The 14,152-nt window shown below is 41.8% G+C and overlaps 1 protein-coding gene across 2 annotated transcripts in view; it reads right to left on the bottom strand.

Annotated features, from left to right (window-relative positions):
* The window catches only part of ptprk (protein tyrosine phosphatase receptor type K), a 539,056-nt gene that overhangs the window by 436,753 nt on the left and 88,151 nt on the right, over positions 1-14,152 (bottom strand). The window lies entirely within an intron of this gene.

The following is a 14,152-nucleotide window of genomic DNA, read 5'->3' as shown; positions in this document are numbered from 1 at the left end:
TTGGGGTGTGGACGTTACCAGCATTTATTGCCCATCCCTAGTTGCCCCTGAGAAGATGATAATGGGCCTTCTTGAACCATTGCAGTCGACGTGATGATGGTGCTCCCACAATGTTGTTGTTGGGTAGAGTGTTCCAGGATTCTCACCCAGCGATAACGAAAAAAAACACCTCTCAAACCAGTTACCTCCACCCCGAAGTCCTGGGGTGAGATTATTGGCCTCCCAACAACCACAACGATCTTCCTTTGTGTCAGGTATGACTCCAGCCACTGGAGAGATTTTCTCCCAGATTCCCATCGACTTCAGTTTTACTTGGGCTCCTTGGTGTCACACTCTGTCGAATAATGCCTTTATGTCAAGGGCCGTCGCTCTCACCTCACCTCTGAAATTCAGCTTATGTTCATGTTTGGACCAAGGTTCGAATGAGGTCTGGAGCTAAGTGCTCCTGGCTGAACCCAAACTAAGCATCAGTAAGGAGGTTATTGGTAAGTAAGTGATATTTGATAGCACTGTTGACGATTCCTTCCATCACTTTTCTGATGATTGGGAGTAGGTTGATCTGGCGGTAATTGAATTGGATTTGTCCGTCTTTTTGTGGGCAGGACATGCCTGAGCAATTTTTCCACATTGTCTGGTTGACGCCAGTACTGTGGCTGTACTGGAAGCACTTAGCATGGGGCATGGCTAGTTCTGGAGCACACGTCTTCAGCACTACAGCTGGGACGCTGCCGGGGCCTGTAGCCTTTGCTGTGTCCAGTGCACTCAGCCGTTTACCGATGTCACATGGAGTGAATCGAATTGGCTGAAGACTGACATCTTAGATGGTGAGGCCCTCAGGAGGAGGTACAGTAAAATATGCAAAATCAAACACATAACTGCAGCAACACAAGGTGTGCATTTTAATAAAGCAGATAGCATGGTGACTGCCAATTGTTCAGTGAACAAAACAAAACGAATGGGGTACAGAACAGAAAATCACTTCAGCTAATGAGTACGATATTTACACAGCTAATTTGGAAGAGAAACATAAGCTCCTTTATACCGCAAGACAAACCAGCTGTCGCACAATAACGGACAATATTAATAAATCCCAAAACAAATTTGTCAATTGTTACATTTGTAATATTTTAATTGGTCTTAAGTCGTGCTGATGGTACTACGTGGTACCTTGATAAAATCTGACTGAAATCATCTGCAGCACAAACACATAGCTGGGAAAAGATACGCTGGCAAATTTTGAGATATGCCACTCTGGCATGGAGCTTCATTCGACAGAAGCACAAATCCAAGAATCAGCATGGAGATCAGTGTACCCAATTTAGGCACTCAAGATTTTCCAGTCATTAAAATTTATCATATAAAGTAAAGCAATGTGATGTCATGCATGTACAAATCCAAGCTTCTGAATTTCACCTTTGAAAATGTAAATTCACAACTTGCTACCAGACTTCCATCTGTTTCTACGATGATAAATCAGCTTGGCTTGGGTTGACTACCTCTCCCTATCCCTATCGGTGGGATACTGATCCCTACTTGATGCTCCACCACAATGATACAAGCAAGATTAGAAACTTGGCAGACTGGGAGAAATCATTCCTATATATCCACTCTATGGTGTAGCACTTGGTGCTTCAACTTGTTTCACATTTACAGATCCTACGTTTAGCAAGGTCATTGCAAAAAAAAATTGCAGTTTCAAAGCTTTTCATCACAAGATATTAAATAGTGGGAAACAGCTGACCCAAAAATGGAGCGCACATACCTTAGCAATTTTGATCCCATCAAATGGGGAACACTTAAATCTGTAACTTTTGTTCAAACACATTTAACACAACAGCTTACTGCCAGATAAAAAGTTAGATACACCACTTAGGAGATGTCTCTCTGCAGAGTAACTGCCTTTTCTGTTTAAATCCTGCATTTGAGAATTTTCTTGCTAAAGCAAAACATTGAAGAACAAAAGATGGTTGCAGAATACATCTGGGCAGGGGCTCCAGGGAGGCCTTCTTTCGGAAAATAAAAGTATTTTCAGCTTGGGTTTCCACATGAATGGACTCGAACAGTGTTTGAGACCCATGATAAAAATGTATATATTTACATCTTCTGCCATTCGACAAGGGATTGTTGAGGGAAGTATAGTCTATAATTATACTTGAACACCATTTTAACCAGTGTGCACATACATTAAAGGTTGTGGTTATAGTATCATAGAATCATACAGCACAGAAGGAGGCCATTCAGCCTATCATGCCTGTGAGAGTTTTTTTTTATATAAAAGGAGTGATCCAATTAGTCCCACTCCCCTGCTCTTTCCCCATAGCCCTGCAAGTTTCTCCTTTTCAAGTATATATCCAATTCTCTTGTTTGGAGAAATACAGTATGGCCCATTTAGTTTATCTACATAACAGTACCACTGCAACTACAGTGACCAGGACAGAAAATGAAGCTAACCTTCCAGCTAAATGACCCTAGTGCCAGGATCAACATTTTGCCAACTAGGAAACATGCTATGGAGAAGTACTGAGGAGATTTTTTTAAAATTAAAGAGTCACTGTTAAATGATATGCTGATCTACTTCTTTTGGAGATCAACAATTGAGTTAAGGATTTCAGAATGACTGATGGGTTCAGCATTTTTATATTTTTACATCAGAAAGTGCATTTTGCCCCACTTGGCTCAATGAAGGGTGAGATAGCAAATCTGTAGCATTATAGATTCAAAGATAGTCAGAAGACTTTGGAGAGGAACTGAAGTTATGTTAGATGGTAGATATCTTTAAGCCTCTGTATCTGGAAAATCACTGACTGGAGGCTGAAGCAAAATAATGTAATGCATTGTTTACAATGACTAATTTGTGCTGTACTTAAATGGATGTGCTGATTTTGGATAGGACCGAGTTTATATTCTATTAGTGAAGAATGGATTCAATTAAATTGAACAAATGGATGCATTCAATAAAAAGTGGTAAAAAGAGGACAAACTATTGAACTGCTATAAAATAGTTGGTAAAAGTCAGACGCTGCAGAAATGTAGGTCATGATGGAAATTGTTTTCAATCCAGCCATGAAGACCCTGAAGGCATAGCAGGACATCACAGAGAGGACAGGTTGCTAGTGTACTGTTATTTGAAAGCAACTCAGCATCAAGAGTTTATTTTTGATTGTGACTCTTCCAAGGGACTCTGGTCCATTCATTACTGTTCAAGAGAAAAGTCATCAGAATATTCAAATGGACAAAAGAACTGTCCATACGCTTAGCAGAACAGAGCCATTTTCCTGCCAAGTTCCAGTCGAGCACCTTGGCTAGAAAGAGGCATGGAAGCGTTTTTTTTGGGGGGGGGGGGGGGGGGGGGGAATCATATTAAGCACTGAAGTCTTACGCCTCAAGAAGTGTTGAGCAGTGCTTGAACTTGGTGAACAAACTTGTATCTCATTTTGGGGGAGGAGGAAGGGTGTGTCGGGTCTAAGTCTGGGCCAAAAAATGGCTGACTAGCTTCAAAAAAAATGGTTGAATTGATGGGTCTGAACATCCTGTGTCAGACTGGGTATGTAGTTCTCGATTCCCTCAGGAAATGACCAAAACGAAACGCTCAGTCTCCATAGCATCGTAGACCACCTGAAGCTTGATCTAGGTCTGTGGTATCATCAGATAAGTCTTGGACCTTCACTCAAAACTAATCAAACAAGCATGTTACAGATCTGACAATGTGTTATCTTTTTGCCTAAATACAAGAATGTCTGTCCGCCACACGAAATTTAAATGCTAAATTGGGATTATGCCATCAGTGTACATGCTGATTTTTTTTTAAAAAAAACTTCTGGAACATATATACTGAGGTCCAATAGTTCAAGAAGAAACTGACCCTAACATTGATCCAACAAAGTCAAAAACAAAAAATACTGCGGATGCTGAAAATCTGAAATAAAAACAGAAAATGCTGGAAATACTCAGCAAGTCAGGCAGCATCTGTGGAGAAAGAAACAGAGTTTACGTTTCAGGTCGAAGACCTTTCGTCAGAACTGGAAGATGTTGAAGAGTTAACAGCTTTTAAGCAAGAACAGAGCCAGGGAAAGGGGGGGAGGGGGGGGGGGGGTGAGGAACAAAAAAGGGAAGGCCTGTGAAAGGGTAGAGGTCAGGAGTGATTCAATGACAAAAGGGATGATGGTGCAAGTCAAGGAGAATGGTAATGGGAAAAGTAAAGAAAAAAAATGGGTCTCGAGATGACGTAAATGGCAATAGCATAACCATCATAAGCTGCTGCAGTGCCACAAAAAAAGGGAGCAGTGGTTATGGTTTGAAGTTATTGAAATCAACGTGGAGTCCGTAAGGCTGTAAAGTGCCTAAACAAAAGATAAGGTGCTGTTCCTCGAGCTTCTGTTGAGCTTCATTGGAACGGTATAAGAGGCCAAGGACAGAGGTCAGAGTGGGATGGGGAATTAAAATGGCAAATGACCGGCAGGTCAGGATGACGCTTGTGGACTGAGGTATTCAGCAAAGCGATCACCCAACCTGCGTTTGGTCTCTCCAATGTCGAGGAGACCACATTGTGAGCAGCAAATACAGTATACTAAATTGAAACAAGTACAAGTATATCGCTGTTTCACCTGGAAGTAGCGTTTCGGGACCTGGAAAGTGGGAAAGGAGGAGGTGAAAGGGCAGGTGTTTCACCTCCTGCGCTCGCATGGGAAGGAGAGTGGGTGTTGGGAGTGACAAAAGAGCGGACCAGGGTGTCACGAGGGAGCAGTCCCTTCGGAATGCTGAAAAGGGATGGAGAAGACATGTTTGGTAGTGAGATCGTGCTGGAGGTGGCGAAAATGGTATTGATGATACGTTGAATGTGGAGGCTGGTGGGGTAGAAGGTGAGGACAAGGGGGACCCTATCATAATTCTTGGGGGGGGGGGGGGGGGGGGGGGGAGGAGGAGGAGGAGGAGAAGAGGTGAGGGTAGAACTGCGGGAATTAGGACGGACACGGTCGAGGGCCCTGTCAACTACAGTGGAGGGGAATCCTCAATTGAGGAAAAAGGAAGACATAGCAGAAGCACTGGTGTGGAAAGTGGCATCGTCAGAACAAATGCGACGGAGACGGAGAAACTGGGAGAAGGGAATAGAGTCCTTAGAGGAAGCGGGGTGGGATCAAGTGTAATCAAGGCACCTGTGGGAGTTGGTGGGCTTATAATAGATATTGGTTGACAGCCTATCCCCAGAAATAGAGATAGAGAAGTCAAGAAAGGGAAGGGAAGAGTCGGAGATGAACCATGTGAAGGCGAGGGAAGGGTGAAAATTGGAAGCAAAGTTGATAAACTTTTCCAGTTCAGAGCAAGAGTAGGAAGTCGGACCGAAACCTCTTTTTCTGGTACATGGATGACTATGAGGGAAGGGACTGGAGTAGGACCGGAACAAGGAATGTTCCATATATTCCACAAAAAGGCAGGCATAGCTAGGACCCATACAGGTTCCCATAGCGATAACTTTTATTTGGAGGAAGCGAGTGGAGTCAAAGGAGAAGTTATTCAATGTAAGAACAAGTTCAGCCAGGCGATGGGGTGTGGTGGTGGATGGGGACTGGTTGGGCCTCCATTCAAGGAAGAAGCGGAGAGCCTGCAGGCCATCCTGGTGGGGGTTGGAGGTGTAGAGAGACTGGACGTCCATAGTGAAAAGGAGATGGTTAGGGCCGAGGAACTGGAAACTGTTAAAGTGGCGGAGAGCGTCAGAAGAGTTGCGGATAAAGGTCGGAACAGATTGGACAAGGGGAGAGTCGAGATAGGAGGAAGTAAGTTTTGTGGGGCAAGAACAGGCTGAAACGATGGATCTCCTGGGGCAGTCCTGTTTGTGGATCTTGGGAAGAAGGCAGAAGCAGGCTGGGTGGGGTTTGGGGACTATGAGGTTGGAGGCCGTGGAGGGACCTCCAGAGGAGATGAGGTCAGTGACTGTCTGGGAAACTATGGCTTGATGTTCAGCGGTTGGGTCATGCTCCAGGGGGAGGTAGGACGAGGTGTTGGTGAGTTGGTGTTCAGCCTCTGCAAGGTTGAGGTTTGCCACACAACAGCGTCACCCTTGTCAGCAGGTTTACTGACAATGTTTGGGTTGGACCCAAGAGAATAGAATGCTGCAAGTTCAGATGCAGGTAGGTTAGGGTGAGTGAAGGGGAGTAGAGGAATTGAGAGGGCCGATGTCACACTGGCAGTTAGCAATGTAAAGATCAAGAGAGGGTAACAAGCCAGAGGAGGGGGGTCCAGGTGGAACGAGAATTCTGAAGACGAAAGGGTCCACTGCGTGGCAGGGGAGGGAGAGAGAAGACTCCTGTCCTGGCTGAAGAAGTGAGCGCGGAGGCAAAGGCAACGGAAGAAGAGCTCAGCATCGTGTCCAGCTCGAAATTCATAAGGCCTTTGCTGAGGGCTGACTATTTAGGAGCACATATCAGTTGAAACTATTTCAGGACACACACAATTAAAATTTTCTGGGGTGCACTAAGCTGAAGGAGTTGTCTCAACAGGAATACAGGGGAGGGAAGTATATGAACAAATAAGGATATTTCCTAAGGCTTAAAAAGGTGCTGATAATAAACAAAATGTACAAGTAAATGTGAAAGTATGACATCTTAATTGCTTATTTTTATTGGGTTTGATTGAAACATTAAGTCTTCCTTTCTAACCCCTTCTCCCACCCAGTCCCTCCCCCAACACGATGACCTTGGTCCACCAGTAACACCATTTTCACTCAACTCAATAAATTGCAACAACTTCACAAACCATTAGCGGATTGATTGCACGGTTTCACAAAAATGTGAACATCTATATTGTACCACATGTAGATATGCAAACTCGATACACAATGATGAAAGCCCCCCTTCATTCCACAAGTCAGTGTTTATGTCCAAGAATGAAAAAGTATCAGGAGGGATCTGCAACTGGCTTGAGCATAGTGCTGCAATAAAATTTTTTAAATAAATTCTCTCAACTGAATGTGCAAACACATTACTCACAACATCACTGGACAAAATTCTTATGACATGCTTACGATATTTCTTCTCACACAAGAGAAATCTTCATTTGTTAAAGAAATGCAGCCTTTGAAGTAACACTTTGAACACTCTTTGGAAAGAAATGATGATTGTACAGCACAAAATTAATGGTACAACAACAACACCGATTCTCAGCCTGTGCCGAGTTAGCTGTTTCACCTGAGCTGGGATGGAGTTTAGGTTAAAATTGACCAGGGTTCCCACTCCAATTGCTATCCAGCAAACCCTGCTGGAAGTGTAAAACTGTGGACATCTAAAAGAGGATTGGGCTCAACGGTGATGCTCCACAGTTAAATAGCTTGCTGATGCACACACATCAATAATAGCCACCTGGTCGAGATACTGGAGGAGAACCAACACCCATGAAACCAGACCCCAAGCAAGGAGTTACTACCTTCAAGAATCATTTTAAACCTGTTGAACTCAGAGCTTCAAGAAAGATTTCGGTAAATCATAACGTTGGATTTTTATCTCCCTGGTATGTGCAATTCTCATTCATCCACACGTGAGTAATTTCTAAAATGGGAACAATAATTATTTTTCCTAACTTTGCCACCAAGTTGCATCAGTTTAAAAATCCAGAAGAAAGATGACAGCCTAGCATTTAGCCATGGAAGTGCACCGGCGGAGATGTGGAGGCAAATTTCTACCAAGTCCTCTCTGCTGGGGTGCAGGTAAATTCCAAAAGGAGGGGAACAACAAGCATATTATTGGTGGGATGGATTCTGAAGTGGGGGAGTGGAGAAACTACAGTAAACTGTGGCTTTGAAGCATTAGACGGAGAATGCAAATTATTTACTGGGGCGTTAGTTTAGGTAGGGGAGGGGGAAAGAGAGAAACAGGTTCGTTGTCCATATTTTCCAATGTAAGTGAAATTATACCTTCAGGGCACATTAAGCACATCAGGCAACATTACATGTCACTCCATATAACTGAATTCTGCAGTTAGTCACAACAACTGAATTACAGCTGTTCAGTCAGTACCCACATCCATAATGAATGACAGGAAGTTGATATAGTCTTGCATTCTTCACAATCGTATAAGATATTAAGAGTCCAAAATGACATCTCTGCAGGTCAGAATGACCTTTGGACATCGCAAGATTAAATTATAAACAGGGAAAGTGTGGATGAACTCAGTGCAGAAGGCACGGTGCAGGAAATGGTGGATGTTGGGTTTAATGTTTCTATTCAAGTCACATATTACGATCGGGACTTTATTGTTCAGTTTTTCTTTTAAATCCAGACAAATCTGGGAGGCCAGATGGTGAAGGAATGGGATAACACAGGGTCCTGAAATATTTATATAAAAACAGTAAAGGTTTCAAAGGAGAACTGCACCAAATATCACACGGTTCTAGCTCATTACCATCCACGATGTGTCAATAAACTCTGTTACCATAAAACTGGATGATTGTAAAAGGGGCTGGATTCATTTTTTTTTCCAGATTTGATGCAGTCAATAAAGAAACCAGTGTCATTGGCTTCACATAAATAGGGTCACTGGCTTTGGTTGAGATGGATATTTATTTTGGTATTTTCAATATTCCTTCCCAACCCAAAATAATTTTCATAAATCAATCATGAATCGGTCTTGACGGATGTGTTTATTAATCCTTTAGAAAATGTAAGTATGCTAAAATACTTACACACAATACTAATACTTGAATGTCATGAATTATGCATAACATACATAATGAATATAATAGCATAAAATGCAATGGTAGAATTGTGCATAAACAGATATCAAATGTATAAAAACTATCTACTTTTGGTGGTAAATGGTGTCACAAACTATCATCTTGGTATATACTCCATGTGCTATGGTACTGAACCATCCAGGCCAGAAGGTCCCAATTAAGATTCCTGGTTTGTATTAATCTCAGCCAAAACAACAGTTGGAGCTCTGCAATTGGTCTCAGTATCCCAGGGGTAAGGAAGGAGGGAGAGAAAATCTGCTAGGGTCCCCACTGTCATTTGCTATTCAGACCCCTGCTAGGAAATGAATATTTGGCTGACAGATGAGAAGAACAGGTTCAGGATTGGCAATCATTGCTGAATAACCTGCTAATACTATCTGGCTCAGACATGAAGAATGGCTACTTAGGTGTGGGATGCGTGAACCATATTACAAGTGTTGACAAGGTTGGGGAGATAATTAGGAAAAAAAAATAATTTCATTCAAATGGGTTTTAATCAAGCCCAGGTTGATGGGATGAAAATCTCCCCTCTTTGGGTAGCTGAAAGGGCCCTAAAATGAAATGTGCTTTGGTACTCTTAACTAGTTTTTGGAAGGCATGGATCCAAACACAAAATTGGCCATTATCCTGCCTGACTCACAGAAGAGTAGAAAATAAAATTGCCATACAGGCACCTTAGGGAGGTATTTTGCATCTGCTGCATTGGAGAAATAATTTACTGAGTTGCTCATGCTATCTTTATATGATCTGCAGAGTGGCCATTACCAACACTAGATGTAAAAATATGGAAATATGCTCCACTTGCTCACTATTATGATCCTAACTTTGAGCATAAAAATCAAACCCCAAATCTGTGCTTTAATAAAATATGTTCAAATTACATCTTCATAATTAATTTTTATTTTCACTAATACAGAAGTAAAATTGATCAACATATCTCTCCTCCCAGCCCAAGATAAACTGGTGCAGCAAACACATAACAAATAATCCACTGCCACTACAGCTCAGATGGGCTAAATCTATACAATCTGGAATTTACATGATTTGTAGTACAATATTTACCCAGTTTGCAACCTGAAGTTTTGGAAGCATGAATATTTATCCCAATTTGAACTTTTAAGTTAAGTCAGCCTTTCATCGTTTAGCTCTTCACTAAAAGTAAAAATGAAAACGCTTCAAGTGCAAAAACAGTTCTGAAGGAATTTTGCTTGCTTTTAAATTGGATTATTTTTAATTTAAGACTTAAGAATTTAATTTTCGCGAGATTATGAATCCCAAGGTGCGCATACCCCACAAAACTGATCTCTTCGCCATGGTTCCATGAGGGGCAGGAATTGTGAGCAAAGAACAGAGGTTATCAATTTATGAAAACCATGCAGCTCCTGATCTGAACCCTGCTACAAAAGAGAAAATATTGCATTTTCAAGAAGGACTGAATTTGGGAACTGGTCTGAGCAGATAAACAGCTTTAGCTTGGATCTGTATATAAAAAGAGAGAGGGAAAAAAAAACTGTGGGATACAACAGCTTTTCATCTTTAGTCAGTCACTTTTGTAGTGGAATGTTCAATTATTCTGGCAGCATTTTCTAGCCGGTATGCCCTTATTTATCATACTTTCGTCTCATCTTCAAGGTCATGGTAGAAAACTTACAGCTGTGGCTTGGAAAAGAATTTGAAACGCCAGAAAATTCTACTACCATCAGAACAAACAATTGTCAAATTACTGTCGAGCCATTAAAGTCATGTGCTACTCAAGTTAATCAATACATGTTGTAACTTCTATGATTCTATGGACAGTTACATGGGGAAGATGGGTATCGAGGGATATGGGCCAAGTGCAGGCAATTGGGACTAGCTTAGTGGTATAAACTGGGCGACATGGACATGTTGGGCCGAAGGGCCTGTTTCCATGTTGTAACTTCTATGATTCTATGATTCTATGATACATTACCACTGCATTATAACCACACCATTTTGGCCATAAAACTATTTTTCTTTTTGGTGGATCATAAATGTCAAATTATCAAAGATTCTGCCCAGAAACTATACACACTACAACTGACTAAGAGACAGATAGCAGAGAGTAGTGGTGAATCAGATGGAAGTATACTGTGGTGTCCCCCAGGGGTCGGTATTAGGACCATTGCTCTTTTTGATCTACATTAATGATCTGGACTTGAGCAATGGGGACATAAATTTAAAGTTTGCAGATGACAATACTTGGAAATGTAGTAAACAGTGAAAAGAATAGTAGCAGACTTCAGGAGTACATGGACTGACTGGTGAAATGGGCAGACACATGGCAGGTGAAATTTAATGCACAGAAGTGTGAAGTGATGCATTTCGGAAGGAAAAATGAGGAGAGGCAATATATTCTAACCACTTTGTGTAAAGAATTTTTTTCTAACCTCCCCTTTAATTCTTGTTATCTTAAATTTGGGTCCCCACATTAACTCAATGGCCTATAGAAATAATCTATTATTTACCTTAGCATAACCCTTCATAATATTAAGACATCAGGTCACCCTTCTCATCCCTAGTAGAAAAGATCCTAACTTCTCAAGTCTCTTCACCCCAGTGTACCTATACTGTACCTTTTCCATTGCTTTCACATAATTCTCCAACTGCAGCCTAAAGTTATGTACAAGTTCAACATCACCTGCTTGCTCATATACTCTTCAACTCCAGACACAAAACCAGGGATACAGTTTACCTTTTTTTGAACAACCTTCACCTACTTGAGCTGTCATTTTTAATAACCTTGGTATCGGCACACTATAAAGGTACTCCTTCTGTTAGTCCATTTAAAATCTTATCATTTAGGGTCTACTTCCTACAAGAATTCAATATCCCAAACAGTTACTTTAGAGTTAAATACTAGCTTGCACCTGTCTCACGCTCTATGGGTCAGAAATAAAAGTTTGATCTACTCAGTCAGGGCCATGAAAATGCATGCATGCCACATCCATTGGTATACTCCAACTCCATCCTGAATCCCCCCCCATTTTGCCATAGAATTTAAACTTGTAACATCTGAATCCATGCAGCCTTTTGGAGGGATCAGCATATTTTTATTGCGCTAGGTGGTAAACTATTCCTTATGTTATACAAGTAGTGACTTTTTGACCCCCACTTGGCCAGAAAATGTTTTGAAAATGTTCTTTTTGAATTCCGAAGAAGAATGTACTTGAATCCCCTCATTATTTTGAAAGCATGCATCACAACACACTCTCTACTCAATAGACTGCTGAAGAAAATGTTCTTATCTTCTCTGCAAAAAAAATCTGGACCCAAAACTCCAGTTTTTGTTGCAGGCCATAATTGTAGAAAATAAAGCAAATGATCACAAAAACATTTTTCCACCAATTTTCTCTTCTGAAGGCACTGATGCCAGACACTCTCCAGTGTTTTGCCCAAGTATCCATTCTTCACGCCAACCCTAGACAGTGAGTATTTGACCACTGGAAATATCACAACCAAATCTGATCAGATCTTCATCTCATGTCCACGCGTGCAGTTTCAGTCATTGGATAATTAATCAGAATGAAGAATGATGCCTAATTTTTTCTCCCAAGCTCAAGGATATGGAGCACAACTGTAGCCTGCCCCCACTCTACATAGGAACAGCAGTAGGCCATTCAGCCCCTCGCGCCTTTTCTGCCATTAAATTACATCATGGCTGATTTGTACCTCAACTCCATATCCTTGATACCCTGACCTGACAAAAATCATTTAATCTGAGTCTTGAAAATTTCAACTGATCCAGCATCCACAGCTTTTTGGGGGGAGACCATTCTAGATTTCCACTACTCTGTGAAGAAGTGCTTCCTGATTTCACTCCTAAATGGTCGAGCGCCAATTTGATTATGCCCCCTTGTTCTCGATTCCCTTACCAGAGGGGATAGTTTCTCTCTATCTATGCTATCAAATCCTTTAATCGTCTCAAGCACCTCAATTAGGTCACCTCTCAACCTTTTAAACTCAAACGTACACAAACCAGGTTTATGCAACCAGTGCTCATAATTTAACTCTTAAGCCTTGGTATTATTCTGCTGAATCTGCAATCCATCCCCTCCAAGGCCAAAATATCTTTCCTGAGGTTCAATGCACAAAACTGAACATAGTACTCCAGATGGGGTCTGACCAAGGTTCTGCAGAACTAAAGTATCACTTCCTTACTTTTGTTTTCCAAGCCACTTGAGATGAGGGCCTTTTTAATTGCTTTTTGTACCTTTGCACTAGCTTTGAGAGATTTGTGTGCATAGACACCCAAATCTCTTTGCTTCTCCTCAGCTCTGAGTCTCTCACCAAATATTGGCCGCAACACCAGAAGTATGCCCCTACTCTTCTTCAAATAGTGCAGAGGGCAGACAGGGTGTCGGCTTAACAGCTCATCTGGATGACGTGATGTGGAGATGCCGGTGATGGACTGGAGTGGACAAATGTAAGGAATCTTCCAACACCAGGTTATAGTCCAACAGTTTTATTTGAAAATCACAAGCTTTCGGAGGCTTCCCCCTTCGTCACCTGACGAAGGAGGAAGCCTCCGAAAGCTTGTGATTTTCAAATAAAACTGTTGGACTATAACCTGGTGTTGGAAGATTCCTTACATTCATCTGGATGACAGCACCTGATAGGAAGGGCTGCACTCAGTACTGCACTGAAATCTCAGCCTAGATTATGTGGTCAAGTCTTGGATCGGGCCTGGAGACTTCTAACCCAGAGGCAAAAGTGCTAGCATGGAATCAAATCTGACACTTCAATCGCCATCCCAGAAACATCAAGGGTGGAATTTTCCTCTTCAATGGCACTTCTACGATAGGAAGAGATAGGGAAGGAGAAAAAAAAATTGGGCAGGAAACATGCCCATTTTTCTACCAGATGTATTTTCTGCTGGAAATGATGGCAGATGCTGAATGCCCTTGCCCAAATATTGGTGAATGCATGAAATTAGGCCATAATGATCTAATTACATTTTCCATCATTATGATATTAAAAATATATTATACCAACGTCAGTATTCAGCAGACATCCAGCATTGCCAGGGCAGGAGGAATTCCAAGAATTATATTACCACCCCAAAAAAGGATTGTGGGTAATGAACTGGCAGTTGTACACAAGTAGAATTTGCCAATTCATCAAAAGCAGCACACTTTTTTGTTGAATAGTAGCCTGCCTGCCCCTTTAAGTTGCTGTACGAATCTATCTTCTGTAGCAGCAACACCAGTCATTCCACCCTTACCCCCACCCACGAGCAGCAAGCTCCCAAGTGCAGATGGGAATACCATCGATAGCTTACCAGGAAATGTAAATTCGATTGACCAGGGCCACCAACTTCATGCAAGCAGAGCCACTGAAAAATCCAGGCTAAAAGGCACCAAAGATTGGCGAAAAGTATTAACCCTCAGGTTCTCCCATCATCTACATATT

This window comes from Heptranchias perlo, chromosome 5, assembly GCF_035084215.1.
Source record: "Heptranchias perlo isolate sHepPer1 chromosome 5, sHepPer1.hap1, whole genome shotgun sequence".
Lineage (NCBI taxonomy): Eukaryota > Metazoa > Chordata > Chondrichthyes > Hexanchiformes > Hexanchidae > Heptranchias > Heptranchias perlo.
The sequence above is the reverse complement of the archived record's forward strand: the minus strand, read 5'-3'. Positions and strand labels throughout refer to the sequence as shown.